The 17874-nt window shown below is 38.5% G+C and overlaps 1 protein-coding gene across 28 annotated transcripts in view; it reads left to right on the forward strand.

The window, feature by feature from the left end:
• The window catches only part of LOC105473429 (glutamate receptor interacting protein 1), a 711108-nt gene that overhangs the window by 504448 nt on the left and 188786 nt on the right, over positions 1 to 17874 (forward strand). The window lies entirely within an intron of this gene.

The raw sequence follows: 17874 nt of genomic DNA on the forward strand, positions 1-17874 counted from the left end.
TCTACTGTAAATATGGGTTCCTCAGAGTTATTTTGAGAAATCAGCACAGTGTCTTAAAATCGTGTTGGGAAATGTTATGGTCTCACCTGCAATAACTTTTCTTTTGGAATTGAACTATTATTAAGTTGTATCTAACCCTAGATTATGGTTTAATTATACTCAATATTTCTTCAGGCTTCATAAAGTAATTTTTCAAAAAAATTGAAACTTGCCAAATAAGCCTCAGCAGCTTGAAAGAAAATCCAAGGGACAGTAACAGAGCACTGTAAAAAATGCAGCATCACAGTGCTCTTGGTGGCCCAAAGGACTAGTGATGAGGACAATATCATATAGAAAATATGGACATCAATGACACTGGTTCAGAGGGTGAATGTGGAAAAGTTGTAGGAGTACCTTGACTGATTTATTTCACTGACATTTTTCTTTTCATGCATGCCCTTTGCATTATTTAATAAGTATAATACTTAACAATCTTAGTGATAAGCATTATGTTGTAGTTTGCTTGACAGCATTTTGTTTTGCAGTTTTGTTTTGTTTTGTTTTGTTTTGTTTGAGACAGGGTTTTGCTCTGACCCAGGCTGGAATGCTGTAGTGCAATCATGGCTCACTGCAGCCTCAACCTCCCAGGCTCAAGCAATCCTCTCACCTCAGCTCCCCGCCATCTCCCACCAGGTAACTGGGACTAAAGGAGCACACCACCATGCCTGGGTAATTTTTAAATGTTTTTGTAGAGACAGAGTTTCGCCAAGTTGCCCAGAGTGGTCTCAAACTCCTGAGCTCAAGCAATCCTCCTACCTCAGCCTCCCAAAGTACTAGGATTATAGGCGTGAGCCACACACCCAGCCATATTCTTTCTTAGCAGCAAATAAAGTAACAGTGTGCCTTACAATTGCTGGCACCTTAAAATCAATAAAATATGGTAATTTTTTTAAGCCAAATACTCAGTTCTCTCATTTTGCAGTTCAGAGATTAGGTCACACAAGGATTTAGTGACTTGCCAGAGGCGAGGCAAATAGGGCTGGTTTGTTAGGGCATAATGAACCATTTGCAAATATTTTTCAAGTGACTGTCCCAACTTAGCCCCAGATTAACCCTTTGTTTTTCTAAATAATCATAACTAACCATATTGTTATAATTTTCTATTTCTTTAAGTTGGTATTTCTTTTTTTTAGTTTTTAATTTTTGTGGGTATATAGTAGGTATATATATTTATGGGGTATGTGAGATGTTTTGATACAGCCATGCAATGCATAATAATCACATCATGGTAAATGGGGTATCCATTACCTTAAGCACTTATCCTTTGTGCTACAAACAATCCAATTATACTCTTTTAGTTATTTTAAGATGTACAATTAAGTTATTATTGACTGTAGTCACTTGCTGTGTTATCAAATACCGCATCTTATTCATTCTTTCTAATGTTTTTGTACCCATTAGCCATCCCCACTTTCCTTCCACTCCCCCGCTACCTTCCGAGCTTCTGGTAACCATTATTTTACTCTCTAGCTCCATGAGTTCAATTGTTTTAATTTTTAGCTCCCACAGTCAAGTGACAACATGTGTTTGTCTTTCTGTGCCTGACTTATTTCACTTAACATAATGATCTTCATTTCTATCCGTGTTGTTGCAAAAGACAGGATCTCATTCTTTTTTATGGCTGAATAGTACTTCATTGTGTATATGTATCACATTTTCTTTATCCATTCATCTGTTGATGAACACAGGTTGCTTACAAATCCTGGTTGTTGTACATAGTGCTGCAATAAATATGGGAGTACAGATATTTTTTGATATATCAATTTCCTTTCTTTAGGGCATATACCTAGCAGTATATGGGTATATGCTGCTAGGGAGTGCTGGATCATATGGTAGCTCTCTTTTTAGTTTTGTGAGGAACCACCAAGCTGCTCTGCATTGTGATTGTACTAATTTATATTCCCACCAATGGTGTACAAGGCTTCCCTTTTCTCCATGTCCTCACCAGCATTTGTTATTCTCTTTCTTTTAACTGGGGTGAGATGTTATTATATTTCATTGTAGTTTTGATTTGGATTTCTCTGCTGATCAATGATGTCAAGCACCATTTCATATACCTGTTTGCCATTTGTCTGTCTTTTTTTGAGAAATGTCTATTCAAATATTTTGCCCATTTTTAAATTGAATTATTATATTAAAATTTTTACTATAGAGTTGTTTGAGCTCCTTATATATTCGGCTTACTAATCCCTTGTCAGATGTATAGTTTACAAATATTTTCTCCCATTCTGTGGGTTGTGTCTTCACTTTGTTGATTGTTTCCTTTGCTGTGCAGAACTTTTTAACTTGATGTGATCCCATTTATCCGTTTTTACTTTGGTTGCCTGTGCTTGTGGAGTATTACTCAAGAAATTTTTGCCCAAATCAATGTCCTGGAGAGTGCCCTTGATGTTTCCTTGTAGTAGTTTCATAATTTGAGGTCTGGGATTTAATTATTTAATCCACTTTGATTTTTGTATATAAGAAGTGATGGAGTCTAGTTTCATTCTTCTGCACATGGATATCTAGTTTTCCCAGCATGAGTTATTATTGAAGAAACTGTCTTTTCCCCAGTGTATGTTCTTGGCACCTTTGTTGAAAATGAGTTCTTTGTAGGTGTATGGATTTGTTTCTGGGTTCTCTGTTCTGTTCCATTGGTCTGTGTGTCTGTTTTTATGCCAGTACCATGCTGTTTTGGCTACTGTAGCACTGTAGTATATTTTGAAGTCAGGTAATGTGATCCCTCCAGTTTTATTTTTCCTCAGGATACTTTTGGCTATTTTGGGTCTTTTGTGGGTCCATATAAATTTTAGAATTGTTTTTTCTATTTCGGTGAAGAATGTCATTGATATTTCAATGGAGATTGCGTTGAATTGGTAGATTACTTTCAGTAGTATGGACATTGTAACAATATTGATTCTTCCAATTTATGAACATGGAATATTTCTATTTTTTGTGTGTCCTCTTCAATTTCTTTCATCAAGGTTTTAAAGTTTTCATTGTAAAGACCATTTACTTCTTTTAATTCCTAGCTATTTAATTTTCTTTTTAGCTGTTGTAAATGGGATTACTTTTTAAATTTCTTTTTCAGATTGTTCACTGTTGGCATATAGATATGCCACTGATTTTTTATATCAATTTTGTATTCTGCAACTTCACTGAATTTGTCAGTTCTAATACGTTTTTGGTGGAGTCTTAAGGGTTTTCCAAATATAAGATCATGTCATTTGTAAACAAGGATAATTTGACTTCTTCCTTTCCAATTTGGATGCCCTTTGCTTCTTTCTTTTATCCGATTGCTCTAGCTAGGACTTCCAGTACTATGTTAAATAACAGAGTGACACTGAGAATCTTTGTAATGTTACAGATCTTAGAGAAACCACTTTCAGTTTTTCCCCATTCATCATGATACTAACTGTGGGTCTGCCACATATGGCTTTTGTTATGTTGAGGTATATTCTTGCTATAATCTGTTTCTTGAGGGATTTTTTATGAAGGGATATTGAATTTTATCAAATGCTTTTTCAGCATCCATTGAAAGGATCATGTGGTTTTTGTCCTTCATTCTGTGGATATAATATATCACATTGATTGATCTGTGTAGATTAAACCATCCTTGCACCCCTGGGATAAGTTTCACTTGGTCATGATGAATGATGTTTTTAATGTGGTCTTGAATTTGGTTTGCTGGTATTTTGTTGAGGATTTTTGCAACAGTGTTTATTAGGAATATTGGCTTGTAGTCTTCTTTTTTCCTGTGTCTTTGTCTGGTTTTGGTATCACGGTAATACTGGCCTTGTGGAGTGAGTTCTGAAGTATTCCCTCCTTCTTTGTTTTTTGGAATAGTTTGAGCAGGATTGGCATTAGTTCTTCTTTAAATGTTTGGTAAAAATCAGCAGTGAAGGCATCAGGTCCTGGACTTTTCTTTGCTGGGAGATTTTATTACAGCTTTAATCTCATTAGCTGTTATTGGTGAGTTCAGGTTTTGGATTTCCGCATGGTTCAATCTTGGTACATTTTATTTATATAGGAATTTATACGTTTCTTCTAGGTTTTCCAATTTACTGGCATATACTTGCCCATAGTAGTCTCTAGTGATCATCATATGTTTTGGATGTTTTCCCACCCAAATCTCATCTTGAATTGTAGCTCCCATAATTCACACATGTTGTGTGAGGGACCCAGTAGGAGATAATTAAATCACAGGGGTGTTTTCCCCATACTTTTCTCATGGTAATGAGTAAGTCTTACAAGATCTGATGATTTTATAAGAGGTTTCCCTTTTTGCTTGGCTGTCTCATTCTCCCTTGCCTGCTACCATGTAAGAGATGCCTATCGCCTTCTGCCATGATTGTGAGTCTCTCCAGCCACGTGTAACTGTGAGTGCATTAAACCTCTTTTCCTTTATAAATTACCCAGTCTTGTTATGTCTTTATCAGCAGCATGAAAACAGACAAATACAGATCCTTTGAGTTTCTGTAGTATCAGCTGTAATGTCTTCATTTTCATCTTTGATTTTATTTATTTAGGTCTTCTCTCTTTTTCCATAGTCTGGCTAAAGGTTTGTCAATTTTGTTTATTCAAAAAACTAACTTTAAAGAAAAGAAACAACTTTTAATTGATCATTTGTATTGTCTTCATTTCAGTTTCATTTATTTCTGCTCTTTCATGCTACTAATTTTGGGTTTGGTTTGCTCTCACTTTTCTAGTTCTTTAAGATGCATTCTTACGTTATTTATTTGAAGGTTGTCTTTTTTATTTTTTTTTTGATGTAGTGTTTATAGCTATAAATTCCCTCTTAGTGCTGCTTTTGCTATATCCCATAGGATTTGGTATGTTTTGTTTCTGATATGATTTGTTTCAAGAAATTTTTAAATTTTCTTAATTTCTTCATTGACCCATTGGTCATTCAGGAGCATACTGTTTAATTTCCATGTGTTTGTTGAATTTCCAAAATTTCTCTTGTTACTGATTTCTAGTTTTATTCCATTCTGGTCAGAGAATATACTTGATACCATTTCAATTTTTTGGAATTTTTAAAAATTTGTTTTGTGCTAACATATGATCTATTCTCAAGGATGATCCACGTGCTAAGGAGAATGTATATGCTGCAACTGTTGAATAAAATGTTCTGTAGATATCAATTAGGTCCATTTGGCCTGTAGTCCAGATTAAGTCCATTGTTTCTTTGTTGATTTTATGTCTGGATGATTTGTCCAATCCTGAAAGTAGGGTCACCAGCTATTACTGTATTGAGTTCTATCTCTCTCTTAAGCTCTAATAATATTTTCTTTGTATCTCTGCATGCTCCGGTGTTGGGTGTACATATATTTACAAAGGTTATATCCTCTTGCTGAATTTACCCTTTTATAATTATATAATGAGCCCTCTTTGTCTCTTCTTACAGTTTTTGTCTTGAAATTTATTTTGTCTGGTAGAAATATAGCTACTCCTGCCCTTTTTTGGTTTCCATTAGCATAGAATGTCTTTTTCCATCCCTTGTTTTCAGTCTATATGAGTCATTATAGGTGAAGTGTGTTTCTTGTAGACAGGAGATAGTTGAGTCTTATTGTTTATCCATTCAGCCACTCTGTGTCTCTTGATTGGAGAATTTAGACCATTTGCATTCAATGTTATTATTGATAAGTAAGGATTTACTCCTGCCATTTTGTTATTAGTTTTGTGGTTGTTTTGTGGTCTTCTTTTTTTTTCTGTCATTCCTTCCTGTCTTCCTTTTAGTGATAATTTTTCTCTGGTGGTATGTTTTAATCTCTTCCTTTTTATACTTTATGTATCTGTTGTATGTTTTCAATTTGAGGTTACCATTAGGCTTGCAAATACTGTCTTATACCCCATTATTTTAAACTGATGACAACCTAACACTGATTGCATAAACAAATATGCAAAAAGAAAACTAACAAAAACTCTACACTTCAACTTGCCCCCTGCTTTTTAACTTTTTGTTGTTTTTTTAATGTTTTATCGTACTGGCTATTTCTTGAAAAGTTGTCATAGTTATTATTTTTGATTGGTTCATCATTTAGTCTTTCTACTTAAGTTTGCATACCACCATGACAGTGTTATACTGTGTTTTTCTCGGCGCTTACTATTACCAGTAATTTTTGAAACTTCAGATGATTTCTTATTGCTCACTAACATCCTTTTCTTTCAGATTGAAGAATTCCCCTTAGCATTTCTTGTAGGACAGGTCTGGTGTTAAAGGAATCCCTCCGCTTTTGTTTGTCTGGGAAGGTCTTTATTTCTCCTTTGTGCTTAAAGCAATTTTTGCCAGATATACTATTCAAGGATAAAAGTTTTTTTTCTTTCAGTACTTTAAATATGTAATGCCACTCTCTCCTGGCCTATAAGATTTCCATTGAAAAGTCAGCTGCTAGATTTACTGGAGCTCCATTCTATGTTATTTGTTTATTTTCTCTTGCTGCCTTTAGGATTCTTTCTTTTTCCTTTACCTTTGAGAGTTTGATTGTTAAATGTCTTGAGGCAGTCTTCTTTGGATTCAGTCTGTTTGGTGTTCTATAACCTTGTGGTACTTAAATATGGATATATTTGTCTAGGTTAGGGAAGTTCTCTGTTATTACCACTTTGAATAAACTTTCCATCCCTATCTGTCTCTACATCCTCATTAAGGCTAATAACTCTTAGGTTTGCCCCTTTGAGGCTATTTTCTGGATCTTACAGGCATGCTTTATTCCTTTTTCATTCTTTTTTCTTTTGTCTCCTCTATTTTCATTTTTTTTTTTTTTTTTTTTGAGACGGAGTCTAGCTCTGTTGCCCAGGCTGGAGTGCAGTGGCCAGATCTCAGCTCACTGCAAGCTCCGCCTCCCGGGTTTACGCCATTCTCCTGACTCAGCCTCCCGAGTAGCTGGGACTACAGGCGCCTGCCACCTCGCCCGGCTAGTTTTTTGTATTTTTTAGTAGAGACGGGGTTTCACCGTGTTAACCAGGATGGTCTCGATCTCCTGACCTTGTGATCCGCCCGTCTCGGCCTCCCAAAGTGCTGGGATTACAGGCTTGAGCCACCGCGCCCGGCCGTGTCTCCTCTATTTTCAAATACACTGTCTTCAAGTTCATTAATTCTTCATTCTGCTTGATCACTTCTCCTATTAAGAGACTGTGGTGCATTCTTTAGTATGTCAATTGCATGTTTTCATCTCCAGGATTTCTGCTTAATTCTTTTTAATTATTTGAATCTCTTTATTAAATTTATCCGACAGGATTCTGAATTTCTTCACTGTATTATCTTGAATTTCGAGTTTCCCCCAATCACCTATTTTGCATTTTCTCTCTGAAAGGTTATATAACTCTATTTCTCTGGGTTTGGTCCCTGGTTCCTTATGTTATTCATTTGATGAGGTTATGTTTTTAGATGGTCTTGATGTTTATAGATGTTCATCAGTGTCTGCAGAGCATTGATGAGTTAAGTATTTATTGTAGTCATTGCAGTCTGGGTTTGTTTGTACCCATCCTTCTTGGGAGAGCTCTGCAGGTATTTGAAGGGACTTGGATGTTGGGATCTAATTTTTTGGTCACTGCAGCCATATCTGCATTAGGGGGCACCCCTAGCCCAGTAATGCTATGGCTCTTATAGACTCATAGAGGCACCACCTTGGTGATTTTGGATAAGACCCAGAACAATTATCTGGATTACTAGGTAGAGACTCTTACTCTCTTGCCGTACTTTCTCCCACACACAGTCTCTCTGTGCTGAGCCACCTGGAGATGGGGAAGGAGTGACACATGCACCCCTGTGGTCACTACCACCGGAACTGCACTGGGTCAGACCTGAAGCCAGCACAGCACTAGGTCTCACCCAAGGCCTGCTATAACCACTACTTGGCTACTACCTATGTTTTCTCAAGGCCCTAGAACTCTATAATCAGCAAGTGGCAGAACCAGCCACCCTTCAGGGTAAAGAGTTCCCTTCAGGGTGGAGAGTTCCTCTGGGCCCTGGATGGGTTCAGAGATGGCATTCAGGAGCCAGGTTCTGGAGTCAGGAACCTTAGAAAGCTACCTGGTACTCTATTCTGCTGCATCTGAGCTGGTACCCAAAGCACAATAAAAAGTCCTTCCCGCTCTACCCTCTGCTTTCCACAGGCAGAGTAGCCTCTCCTCATGGCTACCACCTCCAAGGGGCCATGGGGAATACTGCCAAAGTACCACCAGTGTTCACTTAAGGTCCATGGACTCTTCAGTCAGCTTGTAATGAATGCTTCCAGCCCCAGGATTCTCCCTTCAGAGCAGTGGGCCCCCCTCTAGCCCAGATCAGGTCCATAAATGCCATTCATGAGCCAAGACCTGGAATGGGAACCCCAAGGGCCCACTTGGTGCTCTAGCCCCTGTGGCCAAACTGGTACCTAAGATGCAAGACAAAGTCCCCTTTACTCTTCCTCTGTTTTTCTCAAGCAGAAAGAATCTTTCTTCATGACCACCACAGTTGGGAATATGCTAGGTCACACTTGAAGCCAGCATGTCTCAGATTCTCACCCAAGGCCCATAGCATGTACCACCTGGCTGCCACTGCTGATTATTCAGGGCCAAGAGCTCTTAAGCCAGCAGCTGATGAATCCTGCCAGAATTGGGTTCTTCCCTTCAAGGCAGCGAGTTTTGGCCCAGGTTTTATCTAGAAATCTTGTTCAAGAGCCACAGCCTGCAATGGGGTCCTTCCAACTTTGTGTGGTGCCCTATCTGACTGTAGCTGAGTTGGTATCCAAGTTGCAAGACAAAGTCCTCTTTACTCTTCCATCTTCTCTCCTCAAGCAGATGGAAGGGGTCACTTTTGGAACTGCAAACTGTGCTGCCTGGGCTTGGGGGAGGAATGGTGCAAGCACTCCCTTAGCCACCCCAGCTGGTATCTTACTAGGTCACATGCCCACTAAGTGAATGGGCTCTTAGCCCAGCACAGCACTAGGACTTGCCTAGGAGTTGCAGTTCTTGCAGCTTAGACTGCTAAGTTGATCGAAGGCCCCAAACCACTTTAGTCCACCGTGGTGGGGCTTGTCGGAGCTCACATGCCAACTGCTGGGATAGATGATTCCCATCTAGCTAGGGCTGGTCCAAGTGCTTCCTCCCTGGGTGTTGGCTGACTGCTGCCTGGTATTGTTTTCCACTGTGATAGGGAAGCACCAAGTTCCAATGCAAAGTCCCAAAGTCACAGCACTTTTCCTCCCCCAAGCTCACAGATTCTTCATGCCATGAGATATGCGGGATGGGGAACGGGTGGCAAGACTGTTTTTCCTACCCTTGTCAGTGGCTCTTTCAGTGATATGAAGTGAAAACCAAGTACTGTGATCACTCGCCTGACTTTTGGTTCCTACGAAGGTGCTTTTCCTGTGTAGATAGTTGTTAAATTTGGTGTTCCTGCAGGGAGGATGATCTGTGGAGGTTTCTATTCAGCCATCTTGCTCTGCCTCCCAAGGTCTGTATTTTTTAATAGAATATAAATTCCTTGAGATCAGGGACTAAGTCTACATCATTTACCACTAGATAGCAAAGTGCCTAGAATTTAGGCGATTATCAATAGATATTCAATGGAAGGTAGGGAGGGAAGCAAGGGAGGGGAAGGGAAGGAATGAGGGAAGGAGGGAGGAAATGAGGAAGAGAGGGAGGGACTAAAGCATTTCAAACTCAGGGTGAGGCTAGAAGATAGTTATACTTGGGTAAGATAGTGTTACATAAGGTGATTGAGGTACTAATACAAAGGATGGATGGCATCAAAGAGGAAACAGTAGCGACTGCTTTTATCTACTCATTCTCTTTCTGCTTACTCCAAAGGGGAACATTTCTGTGACAAGAAAATGGTTTCCCATGCAGAACAGAAGAAACAAAAGGGACCAGGGGAGGGGCCAGGAGAGAATGGTACCCTCCCTGTTAGGACAGAGGAAGCCAAATACAGGTAGGCAGCACAGCCTCCTCCAGTTCTGAATTCCAGTAGGTCTGCATGGGGCTCTCATGAAGTTCTGACTCACTGCAGCAGGACCATGGCTTCTCCGTGGAAAGTCCCCAGGGATCCCCAGATGCTTTGCCTCTTGGTGATCTGCAGTGACTGCACTATTAGTTTTCCATCTGTTCCTTTATTTGAAATGGATCAAGTCCCATGAAACAAGGGAAAGTCAAATAAGTGCCCCTGACATACAGGCATCCATAACAAAACGAGAAGGATTGATTTACTAGTGCCCTTGTGGCTTGGAGTCTGCTTGAGGCTAGCTTTATTTTTCTTCCCTTTTCTCAAAAGTATTTCATCTATACATTCTTTTGGTCCATTGTTTAACAATTACTATATGATGAGTCTGAAACGTTGTAGCATTTAGTTACACGAGGGGGAAATTTCATGTACATAAAACAGACATGAAGTTTGGCCTAATGAAAGGACCCTAATTTTTAAGTCTCAGTGTCCCTCATCTATAAAATGGTAGTATGCCCTTCTTTACAGAGTTTTTCTGAAGGCTAAGTTAGTGAATGGATGTAAGAAGACTTGGAAAAGTATAAACTGCTTTAAAAGAATGGATAATCTTTAAAAGTATCGGGCTGGGCGCGGTGGCTCAAGCCAGTAATCCCAGCACTTTGGGAGGCCCAGACGGGCGGATCACGAGGTCAGGAGATGGAGAACATCCTGGCTAACACGGTAAAACCCCGTCTCTACTACAAATACAAAAAACTAGCCGGGCGAGGTGGCGGGCGCCTGTAGTCCCAGCTACTCAGGAGGCTGAGGCAGGAGAATGGCGTAAACCCAGGAGGCGGAGCTTGCAGTGAGCTGAGATCCAGCCACTGCATTCCAGCCTGGGCGACAGAGCGAGACTCCGCCTCAAAAAAACCAAAAACCAAAAAACAAACAAACAAAAAAAGTATCATGAATTTCTTCATTTTAATCTCTCTATTCAGGCAGGTTCCTAGCTCATGTTAGATTCATGGGTACTTAGACATTCGTGGAAGAAAGAGGCCAAGTGAGTGTAGCTCTTAGTTCTACTTTTCCCTGATTATTTAAGAAGTCTGATTTCTTGTGGAAGTTTATCCTTTCTTCACTTCCCTTTCAGGCACAATGGAACTCAAGCCTTGTCCTCTTAGCTGTCTTTGAAGATGCAACATTTGGCCCCTTATGTTGAACACTAAGCGACCTAACTCAGCGATGACTAGTTCTCACTAGCTGTAGTGCAGCCTTACCTGGTATCTTTCTCAGGGTCGTCTTTCACTTCCATAGTGTTCTTTCCTTTTGCCCACCCAGCTGCCCCATCCCTTGTTGTTCAGCTGGACTCCCAGATCAGAACATCTGATCATTCTAATCCTAGTACAGTAATTCTGGATTTTCATATTTAAATAGTTATTCAACATAAGATACTGCCCTGCCTGGCACCATGGCTCATGCCTGTAGTCCTAGCACTTTGGGAGGCTGAGGCAGGACCATCACTTGAGCCCAGAAGTTCAAGACCAGCCGAGGCAACATAGTGAGACCCCCATCTCTACAACAACAACAACAACAACAAAAACTGTTTCAAAAAATTAGCTGGGCATTGAGTGACACACACTACTCAGGGGGCTGAGGCAGGAGGATCACTTGAGCCCAAGAAGTTAAGACTATAGTAAGTAAAAAATTGCACCACTGAAGTACAGCCTGGGCAATAGAGTGAGACCTTGTCTCAGAAAAAAAGGATTCTAGCCAAAAGGATACCCAAAAATACATGCAAAAATAAAATACTTCCTCCCAAAAATAGCTCATTAATTTGCTAAGCAATACTTGGTATCTTCACTTCTCTATTAAGTGGAAACAATACTGCAAGTAAATATCCTACTTTCATCTAAAGAAGAACTTAAACCTCTAACTAGCCATCTATAGCCTACAGAGGACTTTCTTAGCAGCACAAGTTGAGCTGTTATTCCCTTTCAGGCTCCCAGCCCATGCTATGGACTGATGACATTTCATTGAAATTATTAGATGTTTGTCTCTTAGACATTTAGAATGTGAATTGCAGAAAGGTAGAGGCAGTGATTATTGGTCTTCAAAATACTAGCCTCTACCACATAGTCTGGCAATTATAAATGCTTAAAAATATTTTTAGAACAAAACAGTCCATAAGTAGTTGTAAGAATGTAGTTAACTTATCTAAGGGAACATTGTAAATCAGAGTAATTAAATTCAAAGATAGCCATGCCAATTGCTTCAGTTTTACTTGTAAACGCCAGTTTTCAATCATGTCAACAATGTGATTATAACAGCTTAGAAGTGAAAATTACAGATGGAGAGTTTTCCCAAAGGAAAGTTGCCTGAGGCTTTTGAGGCAAGTGCAATTGCGAGATATCCTGCCCAGTGCTTTTTGCTGGTCCTTATCACCTCTTACTTTTAAATGTCTACCACTCAGGCCATCATGCTTAGGAAGAAAGGCGGTTTCACTGAAGTAAGCCATTTCCTGTTTCTGATATCTTGCATCATGGTTTTATTTAGACTATCAGATGACTGTGTAGGAATACATGACTGATAGATGTGGGTGCTGTTTGCTATTCTACAATCCCCTACCCAACAAACACACAAATTATAAAATGTCACTCCCACGTAAATTGTTCTTTGATTGTCACATTGCTCAAACCTGATCTTCTAGGTCAGAGTTTCTAAAGTAGGATACATGGATAAACCCCAGTGGGGAATTAATGAATTCCCCTGAAATCATGCACACAATTTTTCTGGGACAAGGGTTCACTGCTTTCATTAGATTCTCAAAGTAGTCTGTGATTTCACCAGCAGTTAAATACCACTATTAATTGTTTTGTCTTATATTCATAACAATCAAAATATAGTAGAAAACTGGAAGTTTGCATATCTGGAAATTTCCAATATCCAAATAACAATAATAATGACAACAAGACAACAATAAGACTATGGCTAACATATATTGAACACTTACTGTGTGGCAGTTATTACCATAAGTTCCTTGTAAGAATTATATTACTTAATTTCACCAAATTCTGTGAGTAGATACCATTGTTATCCCTAAATTAGATGTGAGGAAACTAAGACCCATGAAAGCTAAATAACTTGTTAATAAGTTTGACATTGGAAAGCTTAAGGGCAAATTTTGACAATTAAATAGAACTGATTTTGGGAGAAATAGAAATTGGAACAATTCTAGTATTGCCATATTTTAAAAGCAGGAATTTTTTTTAACTTAATGCTCTAGAAGACATTTGATACCTGAATCAGTTATACCAGAAAAACAGTCAACGTCTCTGTTCAGTCTATTTTTAAAGGAATCCTGACCTATGTATCACATATCTTCAGGGGTCACATATTTTTGTATTTGACAATGCATATTTGTATATAACCTTTCTTTGGAGGTGCTCCAGGAAGCATACAGATATTAATCCAGCCCTCTCATCACTGCATGAGATAAATCCCAATCATAATTTTGTTTCACATGAATATTTGTGCCAGGTAATATTTATGTGCTGTACATCCCTGCCACTGATCAAATTTATGTTCAGACTCCCAAGGGATGAGAAAAATTCTAGTATATCCCTCATGTCACTACACAGAGGTGGAAAATGCCCAATAACCTTTCTCTGCTAGTCTGGGTGGCAAGAACTGAGACTGAAAATGCAGCAGTTCATCACAGAAACCTAGCTTTGATCCCCACAGCTTTGCTGAACCAGGGGATGTTAGGAAGAGCTTGAAATGAGTATTGGAAAAAGCATCTGTTTATTTCCTGAGGGGAATAAACTTCCTAGTGGCACCACTAAAAGTAATATACAGATAAAACTGTAGTATGAGCAATAATGTTTTTTTCAATAGTAGTACACGGATATAGCTATAGTATTCTGGTGTGTGACCCAATTCCCCTTACCTAGGCATTGGTACAATTAATCAACCAAGCGTGGGGAAATAACTCTGTCTGCTCCATTCAGATTCTGCTCCTTTATCATTTTGCTTCTGCACCGTCCAGCAATATTTCTGTTTACCACAAGCTGATGCTCACCACCCCATTATAATTCCCGGATTTGGGACTGATGTGCTCATTCCTCCAGTAGTTATCAGGGAGGACCTGTGAATGTTCCAGGTACTATTCTATATGCTGGAGATACAGCAGGGAACAAGACGCTGTTGTTGACACTAGCATTTCAAAATTTGTGACTTACTTTACAGAGTTTTCGCCAATAGTATTTCTATTGAACTGTTGATGGTATTTTTTAAAATCTCTGCAGTTAATAGAACTTCAAGAAGTAAAGAACTTAACCTGTTTTGCTGAATATGCCTCTAGTGGTTGCTTTTAAATTGTACTTTCTCTTTTTATGCTACAGCCATGGGGTGAGGGTTTTATAGATCATTTTGAGGTGTGACGAAAACTATTTTAAGACCAAATTTTTGTGTGGTATTTCAATGTTAAATTTCTTTTATATGACATTATATAGTGTGCCTGCCCCGCTCCAATCACTCGCAGCAACACAAACTTCCTGTTTTCTGGATTCCCCTTCTCAGCAACAGATGTCAACATCCACCAGTCAGACAAGTTGGAAACCTTGGGGCCTTTTCTATCCTCCCTCACTTCCATGCTTCCATGCTTCCCACATCCTCATTGGTCTCTAACTCAGGAAAACTCCTCTTCATTAATATGTCTGATGTCCATGCCATCCACATAGCCACGGATGTATTTTAGTCTATCACGTGTTGCCTCTGTATGGCATAGTCAGTACCTGTCTCTCCATATCCACCTTACCCTCATTGCGTGGGTCTCTATTTAGACTCTAGTTCTCTGCCTCCTTTGAATTTATGTGTGTACATGGATGGAATAAGTTCTTGCCCTTGGGATGTGAACATAAACAGGCCGGTAATGGCTTTTAAGAGAGCTGTCTTTCCCCTTCCACCAGCTGAATGAAAACAAGATTAAGTCCTAGGGCAGAAGTTTCTAAACTTTCTCAGTCCACAGAGCCCTTAGTGTCTCAGTAATTTTTTACAGCACCTCCAGGCCAAATAAAATACCACTAGTTCAATTTACTAAGTAGTCAGGTTGAAACAACACAGTTCATATTTTATCCTAACAACTTATTAGCCATGTGAAAAAAAGATATTTATAAACTAAAAGAACAACACATGTTCATTTCACTCTTAAGTAACCACAAGTAGTTAATAATGAATGGTATGTGTGTGCCTGTTGAACATTGTACAGTTTCTCAAATCCTTAAATTAATGTTGATAATCTCAATTCCTGTTTCACACTGGTTTTCACATGGGAATTGCTTTTTACCACAGTAACTGGAAAAAAAAAAAAACTCAGCTTTGGAAAGCTGTGACATAAACAAAGCACTATAGTGTAAGCTAATGTTTAACTAAACTTCCTAAAGCTAGCAGGTGATGTTGTGTCCAGCAGATATCAAATGTGGCTGTGTTTTCTTGAAAATTTAAAACATCCAATGGTAGTCCTGTGAATTCACCATGGATCCATGTGCCTCAATGCACAGTTTGGCAACCAGAGCATTAAGGGATGACAAAGTCACAAAACGGAAAAGAGCATAGCTCCCTAAATCTCTGTGTGAGAGGGAGCTGACTAATGATCAGGAACACCCACCATAAACTTGTATGTGAGCAGAATAAACTCCTGTTGTATTTGAATTCATTTTTTTGTTTGTTGACACAACATTGCCTAACTTAATCCATACATTATATGACAGCAGTGGCCTTCTAATGGTTCTCCTTGACCAAAGATTAAGGTCTTTCTCCTCAAGACTTTACACTACCATTACCAAAACCATTGCTAACCTTTTCTAAAACCCAAATCTGAGCACTTTCTTAGGATCCTTCATGGTATAATGTCTGTTGGTATCCCAGTCTCTTCTACCAATCTCTCCTCATGCACCAAACCCTAAGTCTGTCTCTCAATCTTAGCTATATGTTAGAACACCCTGAGGAGCTTTAAAAACTATGCCTAGTTCCCCACTTGCAAAGATTCTGATCTCACTGACATGGACCAATTCTTTGAAAAACACAAACTGAATCAACTCACCCAATATGAAATAGAAAATTTGAATAGCCCTACAACTATTAATAAAATTGAATTTGTAATTTAAAAACTTCCAAAGCCAAAATCTCTAGACCCAAATGGCTTCACTGGAAAATTTCTCCAAATGCTTAAAGGGAATTAAGAACAACTCTGAACAACCTCTTCCAGAAAACAGAAGAGGAAGAAATGTATTTTCCAACTGATTTTATGAAGCTAGTATTATTATCCTGTTACCAAACCAAAGACAATACAAAAAAGAACACAACAGATTAGTATCACTCATGAATGTAGATGAAAAAATTATTAATAAAATATTAGTAAGTAGAATTCAGCAAGATAGTTTTTAAATTATATACCATGACCAAATGGGGTGTATTTCAGAGGTGCAAGGTTGGTTCAATATTACAAAATCAAACAGGGTAATCTACCATATTATCAAGCTAAAGAAGAAAAAATCGCATGATCATGTCAGTCAATGCAAAATAAATTGACAAAATTCAAACCTATTCATTATTAAAACTCTCAGAACAGTGGGAATAGAGAGGAACTTTCTCAACTTGGTAAAAAGTATCTATAAAGGAAACCCACAGCTCACATAGTACTGAGTGATGAAAGACTGAATGGTTTTCCTCTAAGACCATAACAGTAAGGTCTCACCACTCTAAATTAACGTAGTGCTGGAAGTTCAGCCAGTGCTTGAGGCAAGAAAGGGTAATAAATATGTATAGATTAGAAATGAAGAAGTAAAATTGTCCCTATTTGCAGATGACAATTGTCTATATAGAAAACGCTAAGGAATTTACATAAAAACCCACAAAACTTCCAGAACTAATAAGTTCAGCAAGGCCACAGGATACAGGCTAAATATACTACAATCAATTGTATAACTATATGCTAGCAATGAACATATGTACATTAAAAATAATAATAAAATATAATTTAGGCCAGGCATGGTGGCTCACGCCTGTAATCCCAGCACCTTGGGGGGCCAAGTCAGGAGAATTCCTTGAGCCCAGGAGTTTGAGATCAGCCTGAATAACACAGTGAGATTCCCCTCTATAAAAAAAATTTAAAAATATTTATGATTGTTCCAAAAAATGAAATTCTTAGGAACAATTTATAATTGTTTTAAAACAAATTCTTAGTACAAAACATACAGTACTTACATGCTGAAAACTGGAAAGTGCTGATGAAAGAAATTAAAAGTCTAAATAATTGGAGAGTCAAACTATGTGCGTGGATTGGGAGACTCAGCTTAGTAAAGGTGTTAATTCTTTCTAAATTGGCATACAGGCTTAATATAAATCCTATCAAAATCTCAGCAAAATATTTTGCAACTATAGACAAGATTATTCTAAAATATAAACTTAACAATATTTAAAATGCCAATAGGATTATTTTTGGCACAAGATGTATTTTATATTATTGCAAAACTAGAACATGTATACTTGTAAAGATTCTGTGAGAAATTATGTTTCAAAGGTATGCTGGCTTGTTGTTTAACTTTTCTGTGAAAGATCAGAGACCCTGCCCATGGAGCCTTCCTGAATGAGGTATGTCATACCACCAATCACATCTCCTTTGAAAGAGATTGTACAAACAACAGACACCCAAAAGCAGGGGGATAGGTGAGGAGGCTGGTAAAGCCCTCAGTGTCGGTCTCTCAAAATTGGTCAGTCGGGATCTGCTTGAACATACAAAAACAAAACAAAACAAAACAAAACAGAAAAGTATCATGGGTATAAGGCATTCAGAACCTGTATCCAACCATCTCATTGTTTTGTAAACTGTTTTGTACAGGATGGAAATCCAGCATAATAATCTTTTGTTCTGTGACACTCTTGTTTCTGGAAATTCT

This window comes from Macaca nemestrina, chromosome 10, assembly GCF_043159975.1.
Source record: "Macaca nemestrina isolate mMacNem1 chromosome 10, mMacNem.hap1, whole genome shotgun sequence".
Classification (NCBI taxonomy): domain Eukaryota; kingdom Metazoa; phylum Chordata; class Mammalia; order Primates; family Cercopithecidae; genus Macaca; species Macaca nemestrina.